This window comes from Uranotaenia lowii, chromosome 3 (assembly GCF_029784155.1).
Source record: "Uranotaenia lowii strain MFRU-FL chromosome 3, ASM2978415v1, whole genome shotgun sequence".
NCBI lineage: Eukaryota > Metazoa > Arthropoda > Insecta > Diptera > Culicidae > Uranotaenia > Uranotaenia lowii.
Window position 1 is genome coordinate 339,253,710 of NC_073693.1, and position 22,377 is coordinate 339,276,086.

The 22,377-nt window shown below is 35.6% G+C and overlaps 2 non-coding genes across 2 annotated transcripts; both read right to left on the bottom strand.

The window, feature by feature from the left end:
- On the bottom strand, nucleotides 1-73 carry Trnaf-gaa (transfer RNA phenylalanine (anticodon GAA)). Its single transcript has one exon. It is a non-coding gene; the product is annotated as a tRNA-Phe (tRNA).
- A 21,794-nt stretch (nucleotides 74-21,867) lies between these two features.
- On the bottom strand, nucleotides 21,868-21,939 carry Trnae-uuc (transfer RNA glutamic acid (anticodon UUC)). The gene has a single exon. It is a non-coding gene; the product is annotated as a tRNA-Glu (tRNA).
- Nucleotides 21,940-22,377: the final 438 nt, after the last annotated feature.

Genomic DNA, 22,377 nt, shown 5'->3' on the forward strand with positions numbered 1-22,377 from the left:
TGCCGAAACCCGGGATTGAACCGGGGACCTTTAGATCTTCAGTCTAACGCTCTCCCAACTGAGCTATTTCGGCAGTACATGAGTTATCGGCGCCCAGTAGCGACCAAGTTCTATCGACCTGTACTCATCCGGCTATTTTCAACCGACCGTACCTGCTGCTGCTGCTAAAAATAAACCGTCCATAGGTGGAGGGGAGCGAAGAGAGAAAAAAAAATAAACCGACCGACCGAACCGCAAACGATGCCTGCTGTTGTTGTTGGCAGAATCCCCCGGCAGAAAGTGTAAAACAAGCCGGTGCTCATAAAAAGCGATAACCAAGCGGCAACAGAACTCGACCCTAGGGAAGATTCTACCAACGGCAGCAACAATGCTGCCGTCTAGAAATAAACACCGATGACACTCTCGGCCGTCGATGATTTTTTGTTTGGCAAGTTGGCTGAAGGTAGAGGATCCGATTATTTGCATCTCTGTTTAGATTACTAATTTGAAACTGTTTAATTATTAGACTTCTTAATACAGAAATCAATCATAAACCAGATTTAACTTGAATCAATGTTGACATCATTATAAAAGCATCTACCTTGCATGTTGATGATAGCAGAATAATTAATCTCACTTTATTGTGTTGCTCAAATTTTCAATATTGATTTCAGTATGTTTTGTCAAATCCATTAAAATAATATGAAGTGATATTTTGTTTTAAGGTTTCATAAGAAATTTTGATACTTTTATCAATTTTATCATTTGATCAATTTTGTCATTTTTGTCATTTTTGTCATTTTTGTCATTTTTGTCATTTTTGTCATTTTTGTCATTTTTGTCATTTTTGTCATTTTTGTCATTTTTGTCATTTTTGTCATTTATGTCATATTTGTCATATTTGTCATTTTTGTCATTTTTGTCATTTTTGTCATTTTTGTCATATTTGTCATTTTTGTCATTTTTGTCATTTTTGTCATTTTTGCCATTTTTGTCATTTTTGTCATTTTTGTCATTTTTGTCATTTTTGTAATTTTTGTCATTTTTGTCATTTTTGTCATTTTTGTCATTTTTGTCATTTTTGTCATTTTTGTCATTTTTGTCATTTTTGTCATTTTTGTCATTTTTGTCATTTTTGTCATTTTTGTCATTTTTGTCATTTTTGTCATTTTTGTCATTTTTGTCATTTTTGTCATTTTTGTCATTTTTGTCATTTTTGCCATTTTGTCATTTTTGTCATTTCTGTCATTTTTGTCATTTTTGTCATTTTTGTCATTTTTGTCATTTTTGTCATTTTTGTCATTTTTGTCATTTTTGTCATTTTTGTCATTTTTGTCATTTTTGTCATTTTTGTCATTTTTGTCATTTTTGTCATTTTTGTCATTTTTGTCATTTTTGTCATTTTTGTCATTTTTGTCATTTTTATCATTTTTGGTCATTTTTGTCGTTTTTGTCATTTTTGCCATTTTTGTCATTTTTGTCATTTCTGTCATTTTGGTCATTGGGATGTGTTTTAATCTGTATTAAATTTTAGATTTTTTTTCTCAATTTTGGTGTGCCCTTGAATCCGAACCTGATTGAACCAAAACGTGTAACAAACAACGTGTCTGTCACCTTGTCTTTTGCTGCACATTTTCTCGGACTCTCGGAGTCTCGATCAACTCAGCTCAAGATTTGCAAAGGGTTCAGAAGTTGGTGGATGTGAGAAGGCTGTGGAAGTGATCTTCATCTGCCCAGCGACTCTACTGAACCGGATGTGATTGCAGCACTTCTTACTGCACAGCACAGAACAGTGTACCTTATGTCGACTTGACTTGTTACCGGTTGTGTGTGTCCCTCCTAGCAAGGGGCCCGGGGCCTGGATATTCGATTGATTTCTTCGTTGTGCATTGCAAAATGGATCCTGGAGACGATCAGAGAGCGGCAAAACACGGGCAAGGTAATTGCTGAAATCCACCAGTAAATACCACTTGTTATAGGGAGAATGAAAATAATGAGAAAAGGGAAAATCGAATTAGTCGGTTCTGGGATGCAAGGAAGAGGCGGGTGTTCGAGTTCGGAACTCTTGGCGGAGGTCGCTGGAAAGGTCGAATTTACGCAGAACCGAAGAGACAGTGAGAGATGAAACTTCAAGGGCAGTTTAGGGGCGGGAGTTTCGGTGCGATACCCAGCTGCTCGCGATTGCTAAGCCAGACCTTGACTCAGACGGCAACCATCGGACAAGTTAGACCGGCCATCGATCGATCAGACAGGGGTTTGAGATTGCTTATTTGTTAGGAGGCAAACAGGGAGTTGATTGCAATATTCCAATACCGCGCGGGTCCAAGCTCATTACCGTTCAAGGCCACGTGTACTTGTCGGTTGACCCCTTCGATCTTGACACGATCGAATATAGACAAATGGTTAGCAATAATGTCTTTTTCTACCTCTTTAGACGATCAACGTATTCCCAAAATATTCCCCCCGGAGGTCGTTTCAAATCCATCTTCATCGGCGATAAGATGATCTCATCCAATTTGTTTCCACTTGTTAACCGGCACCTTTTAATCGACAAAAAATCTGGTAGGTACATGCTTCCTCGATCGAGCCGGTTCCTGGATGTCTCGGCGCATCATCGAAGGTAAAGATACAGCAAATGACAAAACTTCTCCTACTAATCGCGTCAGCCACAGAACCGTCAGCTAATTCGACAGCTATCTATGTGTGTTGATTTGTCTCATCATCTATTACCAGACTGATGCGATGGCCTTTGACAGCCCGCCATGTTCGGGATAAATTTTACCCCGGGCGATCATCATCAGCCATACTAGATACAGAAGAAACAAAACCGAGAAAAAAAACTACACACAAATCGTGCCCTGACAATATTCTCCGATCGAACACCATGAACCTGAATTGAGGATCAAAATAAGGGGGAAAAAAGTTCTACAAAATAGACATAAAGTTGTTAAGGAAATCATCTAAGCCAGGGACTGCTCGTCGAAAGAGACGTTATAATCAATCAAAACTTTAACCTGTTTGTCATTGAATTCCTTCACCCGTCGCAGCCGCTGGCCGATTATTATCCGTCGACGAGAGTCGTGATGTGACCATCCCTGATAGAAATAACAACCAACAGATAAAAAAAAAATAGCCGCTAATGTTCTAAACATTCGACAAAAACTGTAACCTATGACATAAAATGACAAATTGTACGAGGAAATAAAATCTTTAGACGACGTAAGGCAAACCAATTAGCAACAGAGGTTTTTTTGAGGACCGTTGAAGTTCGCGAGCAGAATCGCTCACATCTAGGAATATTTGTTATAAGATCTTTATCCAAAATGAAACTTAGTAGTAGAGTGCGAATTTCCAGAAAAAAAACAATATTATACAAAACAAAAGATCCTTACTGTAGAAATTGCACCCATTTAGACTCCTGTGCAAACGGTTTCCAGGCAGTGGAATTTTCGCACTAACGCACACATAGACAATCGATGACAGTTTTTCAAATCACGAATTACTTTTGAAAACGGCATGAACCTTGTCGTTTTGAACGAAATTTACTGGGGAATGCAAACCAAAGAGTTCAATATTGAATGTTGACCGATCTGTATCTATATGAAATGAAACGAACAGAACTCAGAATGCATTATATTTTTCAGAAGAACAGATTTGAAAATTGATCAAGAAAATGACAAAGGAAATCGGCTAACGAATGCTGGAAAACTCTTTACTGAAAGCTGTTAGTTGTAATTAAATGGTAACAAGACGTAATGAAATGCGGATATCAAATATCCTAAATCTCATTCTGATTTTGGTTCTTTTTTCTTATACTCCCTTTTCAATTTTTATCTCATCATTGTTTATGCGAATGTGAAGGTTTTAGTGAGTGCGAGATTCGTAAAAGTCGTAAAACTTTGGACGAAATGAAATTTCAGTGAATAAAATGAAAATGTATCTTCTTGTGCATATTTTGAATCTAAGAGCAAATTCACTCGTGTTGGAAAAAAGTGGTAGAAATTTTGACACTTGTAGCACATTTTGAAAACTTTACCGTGTAAAAACGTTTTCAAGATCTGCGACCGTCAAATTTTTTTACAACACGTGTTCTATTTTCGCATGCTGTGATGCAAAACTAGCTCGATTTCTATCACGTACGGAGAAATAGAAACAGTGTTGTAAAAAAAATTCAACGCCCAAAGATCTTGAGAAAATTTCTGCATGGTAAAATTTTTGAAATGTGCTACAATTATCAAAATTTCTACCACTTTTTCCAAACACGAGTGTTGTAGTTGTTAGTAGGATTGGTCGATTTTACATCGATCTTTGTGAGATCGATTTTTTTTAACTCAAATTTCCGATTTTTCGGATCCATTTTTTAGCTTTGAAAAAATCGATCAAATCGGTTTATTTTCGATCCGATCTTTCGATCTATTGAAGTTTTTTTTTTTCCTTACTCCAGAGATTTTAAATATTCAGTTTCGTGCAGATATCGTTATTTACCATTATACTCTTGAGGAAACCTGAACTTTTATCAAATGTTCAAGTAATCACCAAGTTAACTAAGTTAAAAATTTTGAATTATTTTCATCAGTAAAATTGCAATATTAAGACTAATACCTATTTGATGCGCTTATAATTTGAACTTGAAAGTATATTGTATGGAGAAATACATATGGGAGAGTGGGGAATTATGGGCCACTTTTTTTCGTTGTTCCATAACTTCTTTATTATAAAAGATAAAATGAAAATAAAAAATGGCATGGTTTTCTACATTTTCAAGGTATCATAAGGTATTTTTTTGAAAATTTTAATAAGTTATTTTTCCCAAATTCTGACTGTTTGAAAAAAAGCAATATTTTTTGAATTTTGAAAAATGGTGGGGAATCGTGGGCCACCAAATCCAAATTGACCAAATAACATGCAAAGTTTATGAGTTGACCCAAAACTGTGATTTCCTAATTCATTTCGTTATTTTAAAGCAATTTCAGATGATGAAATAAAAAAGAGAGCTGTGTATGATCGCATAGATTCCAAAACCTGGCTCGCGGACGTTTTGGCAAAATTTCTTATATAGGATGGACAAAATATTTTTCATAACTCTTCATTTGGCATAAGAAAACTTTACAGATTAGAAAAACGTATTTTAAGTTCTGAATGTGTATAAAAACATAAAAATATAGGTGATTCAAGATGTGTGGCCCACGTTTCCCCACAAGCTACACACTTAGAAAAATCCACGTAGATTTACATGCAACTGCATGGGTAGAAAGGAATCGGCTATTTGCAAGTGATAATACTGCACGTTTCATGTAAATTCCCGATAGCATTTAATGCTGTTGTTTACTGTACATTTACATTATTTAGCACACCTCACGAATCTTATTGGACAGGGAGTGGTATCGCAAAATCAAAAAAAATCACCGTTTTTATGCAGGAAAAAATTTATTTCACGTTTAAATCACACTTGCTGATTGATTAACAACAACTGATCTTCGTTTCCGATTCCGCCGACGACGGCGGCTCGACGGCTGGTTCGATAAAACAGCAGAAAATTGTCGCACGGTTGGGACTTTGGGTTTTGGGGATTCAGCATCAATATTTCCTGTAAAGAACAGCAATTAGTATGAAATTATCAAGTCAATCACAGTTATTTTTTAAATTGATTTACCTTTAATCAGCAACCACGGTTTGATTGAAAAAAAAACTAACATCTTTTGCCGACGCAGCACGGGACGGGAAACGAACAGGAATGAAAACAAAACAAAACTGACAAACTGACACCGGCGCTGGAATAAGCGTGCTTTGACATGTAATTTTCATAGAAATGGTTGAGCTGCTATACTCTTTTTCGAAAATTGTCAAGCGACGATGCAGAAATGTAAAATCACTTGTATTGTAAGGTTACATTTTTTTATCTGTGATGATTTGCAAATTGGATGCGTTTGTGTGACTTATTGATGTTTCATCAAAAATTCCTTTTCCACGTGAAAGATCATGACAAAACTAAGATCATAAGCGTATGAGCATATTTTTGTTATGCACTTTAGGTTCCCCATCGATGAAATTAGCGGATGTTTTTTTAATTATGCAATTAAATTTTTCTAACTTTTTTTAGCTTGATGAATAAAAGAAGCATATGATGCGTATTTCAGTCAACAACATATAGGAATATATGCTCACGCAAAGCGACGACGATGACAGTTGGTTTGAGATTTTTATCTCAACACACATCTGAGATATTAAAAGTGACCCACGTTTCCCCATGGCCCACGATACCCCACTCTCCCCTATATTAATTATGTTTTGTATATGTCAAATACACTAAACTAGGGTTGCCATCCGTCTTGCATAAGCGGGACATATTCTGCTTTTTTGGAAAATGACCCGCCGTCTCGCTTTTTCCTCAAAATGGCTTGCAATTTTCAACTCCTGTCATTTTTTAAATTCCTTTTTTGTCCATTTATGATTTTTCAAAACAATAAATGTTCTTACTTCTTTTACTATCTTTTATTTATCAAGCTAAAAAAACTTAGAAAAATTTACTTACATAACTAAAAAAACACCCGCTAATCGATGGGGAAACTAAAGTGCATAACAAAAATATGCTCATACGCTTATGATCTTAGTTTTGTCATGATCTTTCACGTGGAAAGGAAATTTTTGATGAAACATCAATAAGTCACACAAACGCAACCAATTTGCAAATCATAGCTTGTGGGGAATCGTGGGCCACACATCTTGAATCACCTATATTTTTTTTGTTTTTATACACTTTCAGAACTTAAAATATGTTTCACCTATCTGCAAAGTTTTCTTATGCCAAATGAAGAGTTATGAAAAATATTTTGTCCATCCTATATAAGAAATTTTGCCAAAACGTTCGCGAGCCAGGTTTTGGAATCTATGTTGACCCAGTTTTGGGTCAACTCATAAACTTTGCATGTTATTTGGTCAATTTGGATTTGGTGACCCACGATTCCCCACCATTTTTCAAAATCCAAAAAATATTGCTTTTTTTCAAACAGTCAGAGTTTGGGGAAAATAACTCATTAAAAAATTTAAAAAAATACCTTATGATACCTTGAAAATGTAGAAAACCATACCATTTTTTATTTTCATTTTATCTTTTATAATAAAGAAGTTATAGAACAACGAAAAAAAGTGGCCCATGATTCCCCACTCTCCCATAATACTGTGTCCTAATTTTCCATCTTTTTTGCAATGCAAGTGCACAAAAAAAAACAAGTTAAAAAAATTGTGATGAACGGTGCAATTTTTCGGTTCAGTTCTACATTGCAAGATTTCCCAGCTTTGCATTCTGTTGGATGATTGATCCCATTACCGTTACACTAAATCAACCATGATAACATGCTTATGGCTGATTTGATGCGTATTTTCGTCGAATTTATCGTATACTAGCTGACCCGGTGTGCTTTGCTACACCTTTCAAAATCGAATGATATTTTCAGAATTTATTCAAATTTTTATTTTTTTGATGGCATTATTTTAAATTAAATAATAATATAATTCATAATCAACCGCTATAATATGAGAACTGCAGCTGGAGTTTCGAATTGCAACACAAAAATAACTTAAACTAATATTCTTGAATGTTAATCTATAAATTTGTGTTAAAGATCTGATAATTTCAATCTGTTTCTTTAAGCTTCGCCCTAAAAAGAAGGATCTCAAATTAATCGTACGCAAACAATCCAACTTATAAAATATAGTTGTTTTTGCTTGAAATGTTCTGGATTTATGCTAAAAAACTGATAAGAGAGCCCCTCCCCCGGTCCTCCCCTCCCCCGGTCCTCCCCTCCCACGGTCCTCCCCTCCCTCACCCCCTGCTGAATGAATCGTGATCTTTAATAATCATACCCATTTTTTTGGTTCCCAAAAATCTTCTTGTATCAAATATTGTTCCATTTAAGTTTTTAAGCTTTACAACAAAATTTATATGGAACCCCCTCCTTTCTTCTCCTCTCTACACTGTAAAGCGTAAGGGTCTATAACAATCGTAGAAACATATCTCGTAACCAAGTACCTTTCCATGCCATATTTGTTTCCATTTGCTGGCTTCGTTAACATAAATTGAGAACTTATTCTAACAAAATTGTATTGGGCTCACCTCCTTCCTCCTATGTACCTACTCACTGAAAGGAGGATGGTGTGCAGGTAATTATAGAATCATACCAACATGAGTTTTATTGAAATACCATCGAATGCCAAATTTGGTTTTATTTGCGTTGTTAATTCTTGAGTTATGCATACACTTGAAAGGAAGTACCATCCCCCCTTCCGTTCTCCCCATTGATGGAGGGGTGAGAACTTAATATTCATAAAAGTATTTTTTGTACTAAAATACTTTTTGATGCAATATTTTATTTCATTTGCTCTATCCATTCTCAAGTTATGCAAAAAAATGTATGGAAGCCCCCCTTTCTCCCTTGATATCTTTCCGCTGAAAAAAGGTGGGGCGTCAATTTTATAATAGAAACATTTCTCATATCTAAATAACCTCACATGCCAAATATGGTTAAATTTGCTCGATTAGCTCTCCAGTATACTGGAAATTGTAAGGGAGATTTCTTCTCCCCCTTTTCATCAACCTTTTTGAAGGAGTGAGGGATACCAAATATTCATAGAAGCATTTCTCGTACCCAAATATCGTTCCATGACAAATTTTGTTCCGTTTGCTGTTATAGTTCTTGAGTTATGCAATAAAAATTGTATGAAACTTCCCTCCCTCTTTCCCTTCTCCCCGCTGGAAGAAGGAAGGGGTCTCAAACTTTCAAACAATCATTAGAACATGTCACGTTCCCAAATATCCACCCATGCCAAATTTGATTCCATTTGCTTGATTAGTTTTTGAGTTATGTAAAAAATTAAAAAGAGGGCCCCTCCCTCTTTATATCTCCCTATTGGAAAGAGGAAGGTGTCTCAAATAATCATAGAAATATTTTTCGTACCCAAATTCCTTCCCATGCCAAATTTGGTTCCATTTGCTTTATTGGTTTTTGAGTTATGTAAAAGATTATGAAAAAGGCCCCTCCCCCTTTCAACTGGAAAGAGGGAGGGGTCTCAAATAATCATTGAAATATTTTTCGTATCAAATTACCTTCCCATGCCAAATTTGGTTTCAATATCTTGATTAGTGTTCAAGTTATATGAAAAATTTGTAAGGTAGCCCCCCTCCCCCTTTCCTATCACCACACTGAGAGGACGGAGGGGTACCTTATATTTATAAAAATATTCCCCGTTCCCAAATACCACCCCATGCCAAGTTTGATACCATTTGCTTGATTGGTTCTCGAGTTATGCAAAAAATAGTCTTTTGTTTGGGAGGCCCCTCCCTCCCTTCCTGTTAGGGGGAGGGGTCCCAAACCATAATAGGAACCTTCCCCGGCCTCCAATACCCCCACTTGCCAAGTTTCACGTAAATCGGTTCAGTAGTTTCTGAGTCTATAGGGAACAGACAGACAGACAGACAGACAGACAGACAGAAATTCATTTTTATATATATAGATATTTCTCCGTTTAAAAGATTTCCTCCACCAAATATTTAAGCTGCCCAGTAAATATGATTCACGAAACGTACTAAAATATCTAATTTCTTTTATCGTTTTAAATAATGAAAAAATATTGGAGTATTCAGTTCTCAACGAGATAATTGATCACCACGAGTTTCGTTAACCTGAGTTCGGCTCTGATCTCATCCCGTTCGTCCGGTCGATGATGAGGACTACGTCCATCCGTCGCGGATCGGTTCTTCCTATCAGTGTCGTTCCCAAGATCCTATTTCGCAATAGGGGACATGATGGAGGAATTATGTACGACAACGACAACGACAACGATGACGACGACGAGGTTACCGCGAGAGGGATCACTATTGGACATGGTCATCAAGTTCTCGGTTTGAACCACAGCACAGGTCCCGTCCATTTCGCTCTTCACGGGTAGTTGTTACCTTCTGTAAGCGGTGATCTACGCTACTTTTGGCCCATCGACGGAGGGGACACCAGAATCGCAATCTGAAGGCGAGGTCGACCAAACAAATTACCACGCAGTCAACGACACAATCCCCAGGCCAGGCCGAAAGATCGGCTCGCGGATGATGATGATGATGATGGCCCACCTCCACTCCCCCGTACATGGGATTTGGGCTAGTTATCTTATTAGATATTTTACAGTCTTTAGCCATATGTCAGTTATTTTCCATCACTTTATTCACTTTTAACTACCCATGTACGTCCATCTTGATTTTTTTACTGTTCGTGCTACTACTGTCTTTGTTTCAACTTTTGAACAGGGACCATCTGGGATAAGGGTTATTTTGGGAAAAGTCCCGCCCACACACATATGAGTCCAAGAAAGGGTTTTACCGCGCCCCAAATCGCGTTGCTTTTGTAAAGGTGTCATATGCGGCCCAGAGACGTATGTTCAGTTGATCATCATCACCAGGTAACTGAATTACACACATTTAAAACACGTACTTATAAACTTATTCTAGTTTTCACAAACGTCAAACACTTATTCTTAAATCTAGCTAGGACTTGTTCATTTTTAATTTCACTCGGTAAACTATTGAACATTTTCACACCACGGTAGAACAGAGAGTTTTGTGACGAAGCCAGGAGGAATGAGGCTGATCTTATTTCATTCGAAAAACGGGTTTCATAGCGATGCAGATCCGTGCCTCTTATTATCCATTGTTGGAGATATTCGGGAGCGATGCCTTTGGTTATTTTGAATATAAGGAGCATTGTGAGGAATGTGACACGTTGTCGAACAGATAGCCATTGTAATGTATCTAACATGATGCGGACAGGAGTTCTTTTATTACAGCGCAGAATCAATCTCATAACTTTATTTTGCAGTTTTTGCAGTCTGATCATTTGTTTTTCATTGGCGAAACATATAATTGATGGACAAAACTCAAAATGCGGTGATATCAAGGCTTTGTACAAGTATATCAAGCTCCATTGCGACAGGTCTTTTCGCAGGCGGCAGAGGATTCCATATTTTTGAGCGATTTTTTTAACGGTATAGTCGATGTGTTTACCAAAATTGATTTTGTTGTCTAATATAACACCCAGGTACTTTATTTCAGCAACCATTTCTAGGCGAGTGCCATCAATCTGGACATTGAACGAATCACAGTTGACATTTCTGTTGGACACAACCATACATTTAGTCTTTGACACATTTAACTTAAGTCTTTTGAAGTTCAACCACTTACTTAAACTTAAAAGATCACAGTTCAGTTTATATGTAGCAGCACTATCATCATCATCACAGTTTATAAATATCACAGTGTCATCAGCAAAAAGATTTATATCACAGTATTTGAGCATTCTCTTCAAGTCGTTAATGTATAAAATAAACAGAATCGGACCTAACACACTACCTTGAGGCACGCCCACTTTGGTTTCTTTGGCACTTGATATCACAGATCCGAATTTTGTTCTTTGGCATCGAGAACATAGATACGACTTAAACCATTGTAAAACAGGACCACATAGACCGTACTTTTCCAACGTTGCAATTAACTGCGATCGGGAAATGGTTTCGAATGCTCGTTTTAGATCCAAGAACACCGCGATAACTTTTTGTTTTGTATCTATCATCTGTTTCCATTTTACCAGAATTAGATTGAGCGCAGTTTCGCATGAATGGTTTTTCCTATAACCGCTTTGCTCCTTTATTAGTAGTTGGTTGACCGTTATATACGCAAGCAATTGCTCTTTTACAATCAGCTCAATAACTTTCTCATACAATGGCAACATGTTTATAGGGCGAAATTCATCTGCCTTACAGGTTCCAGGATTTTTTTCAATAGGAACCACAATTGACTCCTTCCATGAATTGGGAATCACACCCAGCTGCAATGATTCGTTTATGATCGCCAATAGACTTTTTCCAATCGCCCCAAAGGAATCCTTCAGAATCCTGGAAGTTATTTCGTCAGCCCCAGATGATGATCCCAAAGACCATACAACTTTTCTCAAATCTTCCAAGGTTATTTGAGAAAAGTGACTCATTTTCGATGTAGTGTAATTCCCTGCTAACTCGGAGGGTTCTGGTTCATTTTTTATACCGCTGCTAATTTCTTCGACACTGGCCACAAAGTAGTCATTGAACTTATTGGCAATTTCCGACTCACAAAGAATTTCTGTTTCGCCAAATGATATAGACCGGGAAGCAGAAGTGCTGGGCTTTATCATGCGTTTTAATATTTTCCAGAGGACTTTGGTATTATTTTTATTCTCATCGATTTGGCGTTGTACGAAGTTACGTTTTTTCGTTCTCAAACCACCAGAATACTTATTTCTCAATGCTTTATATTTCATCCAAGTATATTCAGAATTGAAAGCTAGAAACCGTTTGTATGCCTGATCTCTTCGCCGCTTCATTTCAACTAATTCCACATCAAACCATTTTGACGACTCTTTCAATTTCACCTGTTTGACAAACACAAGCTTATTCAAACATTCTTTCAATGAATTCACAAGACAGTCAGCTTTTTGGTGGACGTCATTTAAGTCATTGATTTCACTCATTTTCTGGTTAAATAGATTCAACAAGTTTTTTCGGCTATAGTTTTTCCAGCACTTAATCTTGACAAATTGTTCTTCGACTTCATCTTCCAACATTGTTAAACACAAAGTTTCATGGTCAGAAATTTTAAAATCATGGACGGCACTGACAGCAATATCACAGTTGGAGAATATTAAGTCTATTTGTGTTTGACTAGTACGTGTAATGCGTGTAAATTGTTCAACTTTTTGATCAAGAGCAAACGAATCTGTTATCAGTTTCAAGTTGTGAGAGTCCCTTGAATCTTTCCAATTTATGTTGAAATCTCCTGCAACTACGTTGTTTTTTGTGGAGTCAACAAAGTCTTCGAGCCACTTTTCTTCTAGAACTTGAAGGAACGCAGAATCACTATCATTTGGAGAATGATATAAGACTCCATAACGACCAGGCTTGATTCCACTGAATATTTCGATTCCAAGAAACCAATTTCGTGATTCTTGGCAGTTTTGGAGCACTTTAAATTTGATACTAGAGTGGATAAGCATCATAACACCACCAGTATGCCTTGAATCCGAAAAGCAGCTAACTGTTCGGAATTGAGGGATCCGGAAATGGTCATCTCCTGTACTCTTCGTCACATGCGTCTCTGTTAGCATAACAAGTTTCGGTTTCAAAAAGTACACCATTAGGCTTATTTCGTCGAAATTTTTTGACAACCCGCCACAGTTCAAAAATAGCACCGAGGATTTTGATTGCTAAAGAGAGTAATCAATGGTTTGTCGTTTTCTTTCAACCAGTCTCTTATATACCGGACATTCATTGCTGGATGCAAAATGATTCGTATCAAGTTTCGTTTTCCGTTCTGTGTTCATTCGCAAACAGTTTGCACATCGACTAGTCTCCGACTGACAATCAGAATTAGCGTGAGAGCCCGCACATTTGATACAAGTTTCACTACTCTTACAATCCGCGCTTTTGTGACCATATCCACAACATTTATAACAGCGCATAACATTGATGCTCTCGAAAACCCTGCATCGCTCCCATCCAACATTGACACGACCCATTTCCAACATCATATCGTGTGATACCAAATCAACTTCAACGATAACTGTGTATGAAGTGTACTCCTTATATTTGTTTTCATAAAATGCTACCAATTTTAATTCTTCAATTTTCAGGTCATCATTTTGATCAGACAAACTGCTTTTTAATTCTTCTGCCTCTATTTTTTCCGATAAACCAACTATTTTCAACCGCGGTTTCATTGGTTTCGATAATGCCACATCATAATTATCGCCCATACTCGATTTCACGATCGACACAACCGAATCCAAATTGTTTGGATCATTTATTCCAATAATCACTGTGCCATTATTTCCTTCCTTTACCGTTTGAACTTTGATAGAAGAACGGTCAACTTTTTCTTTCAAGGCTTGTTTAGTAACCCTTGAAGTTTGTTCAATTTGCTTCGGTTTAACAATAACGACTTGCTCTTTTCTTTTAGTTGGGGTCTTATTAACTGCCTTTCGTTTTAAAACCTCCGAATACGAAGGGACATTCGTCACGTGGTATACTCCTAACGTTTCGTCACATTCCTCTGTTGCTTCCCGGTCTAATCGCGATCTTTTTCGCGACCTCAAATTGCTACTTGGACCAGATGGGGTACTTAAATTTCTGTTTAGTTGAACTGATTTATTTCTATCAATTATTTTTAAAGCTTCCTTTGCTATTTGGTTTTTCCCATCATTCATCACTCTTTCAACGTTGCCTTCAATTTCATTCACTTTTGTCATTATTTCTTGTTTCCACCCATTCATGTTTTCACTAAGTTTTTGGAATTCTTCTTTCCAAGTTTCCATCAAACTTTTGAATCCCGTAATATAGCCACTACATTTAGCGCACAAATATTTTAACCCTTCATTACATTCCAGGGCATCGTAACCGATTTCATTTAGATCTTCACAGCACGCTAAGTGGGCAATCACACCACACGTCCCATAACATATCACTTTTCTGCTGTCCCTTTTGATTGCTTTGCAACAGTAGGTACACAAGCAGGTCAACGACATCCTGACTGTGCTTGTTGGCCCGCAGGCCGCGCGTACACTATACACGTTGTGATGCTTAGTATTGTTTCACTTCACTTGAGCCAAAAGTAATGAAATTTTACATCAAGTTTTGGCAATCTTCCCGCTCGATATTTGTGAGAAACTTTGCACCAATTTAAAGGTAATTTTCCACAGATCATATGAGTAAAATTTATTTTCTTTTTTAACTCGTATTTCACATAGAAAACTTATGTTTAAAACTTAGCTTAGTGAATGCAGTTGACTTCAATCGACGCTCGCGACATGATGATGAAATGGAAATTCTACCCGTGAAGATTCATCTTGTGCGCTTGTCCTGTTCGTCGTCAACTGCGAGGCGTCGTCGTCGTTGTTGTCATCAACTGACTGGAAGACGATTGCGGGAAGACGTGAGACCTTCGAAGGCCAGGTTCAGCAATAAGGTTTGGAACCCGCGATCCGGACATCATCATAATGTCCCAGAGCGTGGCGAATGATTACTGCTCAGGGAGTTAATGTTCTGCTTGTAAACCTGATTGGCGATTCCGTTTCGGATTTGTTCAGTTGACAGTGACTGTTTTCTTATAATTTTATGTTCTGCCATTGTTGTTGCTGTGGGGAGCTGTGAAAAATGGTTTCGAGTTCGCTCGATTATGATTTTTTCCCAGCAATTATACGAGCCCCTTGTGGAATTCTTGTCATACCTATTGTAGCAGGAATGGGCAGTACAAAGTGATGAAGTTATGGTTGATTGTGGGGACTTGGCTCGGGGAAAAATATTGTATTTTCATCAACACAACAGAGTTCAGGATAAAAATTAAGTTGTGAAATTTAGATAATTTAAACTTTTAACAAAGGAATAAAAAGTTTAAAAATTACTTGCAATTCATTGACTATTAATGTACATGTCTCTTTCGATTTTGGTAACACGCCCGAGCACTTTGGGTTGCCAAATCGAACAAATCTGTGCGCACTATCCAGTTTTATTCTGTAGCTCCAGTTATAGTGTGAATTTAAAAAAAAAAATTCTTGATCAAATGAGTCGGTGAGCCGAATGAGAATTGAGGCATTTTATATAAGTTTTTAGCTGTTTTGCTGTTCTTTCAAAATGCTAATTTACTGCATTGGTAATTAAAAACTTTCTGATAAATCAAAGCTTTTCGCAATTTGACATATCAAAACACATGGCTTTCCTTCCACTTCGGGAATTTAAAATAGGAATTTTTTTTCCACGGAAAAACCCAACCTCAAATATCTCGGAAAATAAAAAAAAACCTTTTTTTGCTTTTTTCCCTTTCTTACAGAAAGTTGTAGCTATCGGTCGATTTGGGAGACCATTATTTATGGATCATACCTTTACAGGTACCTATCGAAACAGCTCGACGAGTTCTGACGAGGTCTGTGTATTTGTGTGTACTTTAGTGTGAATTTTGTACCCTCTATTCTTGACGTTTTTGTGAAACAGGGTTACTCAATTGAAATGATTTTTATCTTAAAAAAAGGGATTTTTTATTCTTCAGAATCTATAAAATAACGAAAAAAACAAATTTGTTTAAAATTTCCTTTTTTATAGAACATATCTTAGAAAAGATCAAACCAAAAAACGTATCCATTCAGCTTTCTAGCAACATCCAGCAATCACTAATCAAGATGATCGTAAATAAGAGGTCAAATTATACATGGCGTCATAGACACGAAAAGAGAAATTAACAGCCTTCACTCCCACTCGGATAAGCTGACATCATGAATGAAAACTGTGGGGGGACAAAGCTTTTTTCATAAGTCATTCCAAGTTATTTAAATTTTGTACAAAATGACAAAAATGACAAAAATGACGAAAATGACAAAAATGACAAAATTGACAATATTGACAAAAATGACATAAATGACAAAAATGGCATAAATGACATAAATGACAAAAATGACATAAATGACAAAAATGAAAAAAATGACAAAAATGACAAAAATGACAAAAATGACAAAAATGACAAAAATGACAAAAATGACAAAAATGACAAAAATGACAAAAATGACAAAAATGACAAAAATGACAAAAATGACAAAAATGACAAAAATGACAAAAATGACAAAAATGACAAAAATGACAAAAATGACAAAAATGACAAAAATGACAAAAATGACAAAAATGACAAAAATGACAAAAATGACAAAAATGACAAAAATGACAAAAATGACAAAAATGACAAAAATGACAAAAATGACAAAAATGACAAAAATGACAAAAATGACAAAAATGACAAAAATGACAAAAATTACAAAAATGTCATAAATGACAAAAATGACAAAAATGACAAAAATGACAAAAATGACAAAAATGACAAAAATGACAAAAATGACAAAAATGACAAAAATGACAAAAATGACAAAAATGACAAAAATGACAAAAGTGACAAAATTGACAAAAATGACAAAAATGACAAAAATTACAAAAATGACAAAAATGACAAAAATGACACAAATGACAAAAATGACATAAATGACATAAATGACATAAATGACATAAATGACAAAAATGACAAAAATGACAAAAATGAAAAAAATGACAAAAATGACAAAAATAACAAAAATGACAAAAATGACAAAAATGACAAAAATGACAAAAATGACAAAAATGACAAAAATGACAAAAATGACAAAAATGACAAAAATGACAAAAATGACAAAAATGACAAAAATGACAAAAATGACAAAAATGACAAAAATGACAAAAATGACAAAAATGACAAAAATGACAAAAATGACAAAAATGACAAAAATGACAAAAATGACAAAAATGACAAAAATGACAAAAATGACAAAAATGACAAAAATGACAAAAATGACAAAAATGACAAAAATGACAAAAATGACAAAAATGACAAAAATGACAAAAATGTCATAAATGTCATAAATGACAAAAATGACAAAAATGACAAAAATGACAAAAATGACAAAAATGACAAAAATGACAAAAATGACAAAAATGACAAAAATGACAAAAATGACAAAAATGACAAAAATGACAAAAGTGACAAAATTGACAAAATTGACAAAAATTACAAAAATGACAAAAATTACAAAAATGACAAAAATGACAAAAATGACACAAATGACAAAAATGACAAAAATTACAAAAGTGACAAAAATGACAAATACAGACCCCGTTCGTTTTTGGCAACCTTCGATTTTGGCAACATTCGATTTTGGCAACATCCGATTTTGGCATATGTGCCAAAATCTAACGGTTTTTAGAAGCGACATTACCTTATAGTTTCATCTATAACAGGACCAACATAATTTGTACAAACACCAAAAAAAACGTATTTACGTTCAGAAATGGTGATAGAATACAACAACAAAAACAAAAGTTTTTAAAAAATTTATAAAGTACTCAAAAAAATTACAAAAATATGTACAATTAAAAAAAATCAAAAACTAATACAACCAAAAGACTAAAAATGACAAAATCAACTAAAAAATGATGAAGAATGACAAAAACAGCAAAAATGACAAAAAAAAACTAAGATTATGAACAAAACAAAAATAGTGCAAAATGCATCAAAAACATGAGAAAAAAAACTTTAAAATTTCTAAAAATGGTCGGAAGTTGACTTAAAATAACGTTAATGATAATAAAAAGAGTTATTTTGTTAAAATAAGAGAACAAAATTTCAGAATAAAAACCGTTTGATTTTGGCAACATTCGATTTTGGCAACACAAAATGTTCGGGCATGTTGCCAAAAAACGAACGGGGTCTGTATGACCGAAATGATTAAATTGAGAAAAATGAAAAAAATGACAAAAATGACAAAAATTACAAAAATTACAAAAATGACAAAAATGACAAAAAAGGCAAAAATGAAAAAAAAATGACAAAAACGAAAAAAATTACAAAAATGAAAAAAAATTCAAAGTTTCAAAATAACTTCTTCTTTCATCAAAATTGGCACTTTGGGCGCGAATAGCTTCTCTGCAAAATTTCAGCGTCTTTCCATTTTATTGACTTTTCTATATTTTATCAAAAAAAGGAACTTTGAATTGTATGATTCTATAAAAGTCACATTTCTTCCCTTGCAAAATTTATGATCAAACTTACTTATGGTTTAAAGAAAAGATGACGAATTTCAGCATAGCTTTTTGAGAAAAGCGACCAACAATAACGAATTTTGCGGACTTCGCGTCTCCAACTTCAAATTAATGATGCAGAGATCACAACTCGATGCCATAATATACTGACATGTCAAAGGCTTTTGAATCAGTCATTTCTCAGCTTGTCAAACAGCTGATTTCTCACTGTATACAAATTTTTGGCAACTTCTGGTCCGCTAAATAACAACAACCATCATAAGCATGTTCAGTGGCCACGCAGTATCTAAATGTGTTTCACGCCAAAATCAAATGCCAGATGAGTTCCTATAGATTCATCGCATTTGAAACTAATGAAAAATGTAAAATTTCTACTGAAAACGAAAATCTAATTTCTAGAGTTATTTTTGATTACGTCGTATGAACCAATGTAAACAAAATTGAGTTAATGGCTACAAACGATTCACAAACATGTATTCTATGTTGGGTAAAAAGTTGGTTTCATTCCATTAATGAATAAATTTTATAGATTGATTTGAATTTAGGACGTATGATGACTTTCTCATTTTCAAGTGCATTTTGGTTTTTTCGACTTTTTGCACTGCACTGCATTGGCGTGCAAAACAAAGGTCGCAAAATAACTGTTCGGCGGGTTGGTTTTTGCGACATAATGCATTTTCTCCAAAAATGCTTCGGCGAGTCTTGTTAAGTTTATAAATTTTAACAGAAACTGTTGAAATTGTTGAGATAAGAGTGATTGGAGCATCACATTAATACAAACTTTTTCAATTTGCCGTGAGGTAAGTTTGATAGCATATATTTTATGAATGGACTGATTTTCAGTTTCATAATGTTTCCTCCCCAGTGACTGCTACAAAAACTAAAAGCGTTTTGTAGAAACCGGAGATTCAGTAGAGTGTATATCATCCGTAAGAATCCAGACAAATCAGCTTGGATTCAAACGTAAGTCCGCTTTTATTATGCTCTATTTTGAGGTTCTTGGTCCAAAGAGAAATCCTCCAAAACACATGCTAAAAACTGCACCATTCTTCAGATGCTCAGCCAATTTAAGATTAACAATAGTACTTGAAGCTATTAGTAAGAGTTAGCGAAGTTTGAGACAGTATAAATTAAGTTTTGAGATAAAATTTTCCAGTATGCAAAACGACGTTTGAGCCAATCACACAATGCCAAAGGTCGTAAGTGCATGTTGACTCGAAAGACTAAATTTATGCCTGAATCGAGTGCACTAGCTTAATTCTCATCTATTTCCGCTTCGCATACGGCTTTTTAAAGACAACTCTGAGTGATATTCAAAATTGTAGAATAAAAAACGGACTACAAAACTTCAACAGTGATTTTCTGGAAACATGTCAGGTGGCTTATACGACCTAATCAAAACAAACTCTAGATTTGAACAAAAAAAAGATTTTTGTTTCGAAGAATCATTGAACAAATCTAATCTTCACAGTTCAAAATATAAATAAACTGCGATGTTATGATTTTTGAAAACAAAAAACATCAACAAAACGAATCAACGTCTGTCTCAAGCCTCGTCCACACTCGGCAACAAGAACTGCGATTTCGGTTGCTTGTTTATGTTTACATTTTGGTACCTGAAAGTCTCCCATATACCGTATTTGTTTTCTCCCCTCGATCAGTGTTCCACCGTACCCGACAAAAACAAACACAAATCGTCGCCAGTGTATTGCTACCTCACTCACTCACACGCTCTCTCGCAACACAGACAAAATTTCCGGGGCGCTACCGTCCAATGGCAGTGCAACACCAGTGCAACACCGTCCGAATAAACAAACAGTTTGACAGCACCTAGTGGTGCACCAGTGCAACACTCGGCATAAACAAATACGGTAATACTTGTCGGGAGACTTGAGACCAGAGTGCCTCCAGCTACGGGTGGATGTATATTGAGGAAAAGTAGGCAAGGGGTACCAAAAGTTTCTCATTGGTGGGGGGTGGAGACGGAGCGCTTTTTGACAGCCAATTGTTCGCCTACCATGCCTACGATTACGATTGCCTATCACAAGATGGACGATTCCGTGTATTGGTTTAATAATACATCCGCCCTGCTTGAGACATGCATCTCTACACTCAGAAAAATACTATTATGTTTACCATAAGATCCTCTTATGAAGTGGCGCCATAAGAAAAATCTATGAAATTCATAAGATTGTCTTATGAAGCGAATGAATTCTTCAGATGAACACCTGCTTCAATGAGAGGTTGTTGCTTTTCATAAGAGGGTCTTATGGAAACCAAAATTTCACGTTTGATGAGAAAATATCAAAAAAAATGAAAAACGTTCAGTTTATTCTCTGGGTAATTTGTTAACAATTACTTCATGATCACCATAAGCTGCACATCAACGCCTGGTTCCAACAGTCGTTCTGCCGCACCCGGTCCATTGAAGTTATCTTTTTTGCCGGTCAACATGCTGAAAAGTAAACAAAAAAATGTGTTTCAGTTAACATTTAATTTGAACGTTCACAAAAAAAATAAACTTACCTATTATAATAACAAAATCACGTTCAACTTTGATAAAAACCAATAGCTCCACAACTGATTAGTGCTTGGTATAACGATGAAAAAATGACTGATGGAATGAATGTGTTCATTATTTTTTCACAATTCCGCTTCTTATATTTTCCATAAGAACTTCGTATGCAAATTGAAAGAATTTCATAAGACCTTATGAAAAATTATTTTGGACGCAAAAAAGCGGTTCATAAGATATGTCTTATGAAATTTATAATTAGATTTCCTCTGAGTGTACGGCTAGTTCAAAATGCAAACATAAACAAGTCTCAGCAACAGCAAAATTGCTGAGTGTGGACTAGGATTCAGGAAATACCTTATTAGTCTTCAGTGTATACTTTCGTCCCTGACAGAAAGATTCCAATTCGTGGATATAGGGAATACGAGATATATAGTGGTAAGAATAAGGTTTAGAAATTGCTTCGGTGGCATTTACTTAAAGGAAAAGCTCAAAGCATTTGCTTAGTTTGGTATGAATAAACATTTGCTTAGCGGATGTGTACTAAAACATTAGAACATAGCTTTTGCTTTGAAAAATAGAGCTATCCAACAAGCAGAATCTGTAGTTTTCTTAAGCCTAAATTAAAATAAAACGATCAGATAATTGAAAATTACGGCGTTTCTTCGAACTGTCGATTATTTGAACAAAAAACTTTCCCATACCGGGAATCGAACCCGGGCCTTCTGGGTGAAAGCCAGATATCCTAGCCACTAGACCATATGGGAAGACACGTTAGTTCTAAACACCAACAATTAAAAGATTTAAATTTATCGTTGTAAAATAATTACCTCAATAAAAAAAGAAATTACTTTATTGAAGTAAAATTGAACTTCATGCAAAATGCATTGAATCTCCCAGAACCGTTCCTAAATTTAGATTTCGACTTCTCTCGATAAAGTCTCCCAAGAATACCTAGTAATTTTCCCAGCCCTGTCAATTGGTTCGCTCGAATCCGGACAACACGTTCGATATTTCATAGAAAATTGCTTTGACATGCAGATTCCTCGGACGGAACAAACCGAAACTCGAACTGGACCGAACAGATATCAGGATTTATTGGCCCGGCAAAGACATTGACAAGGAGAGAGTGCTACCTACTTCTCTATAGACACACAAGCATAAGTAACAGTGGGAAACGTCCGTCCATCCGCGTGTTCTGGACT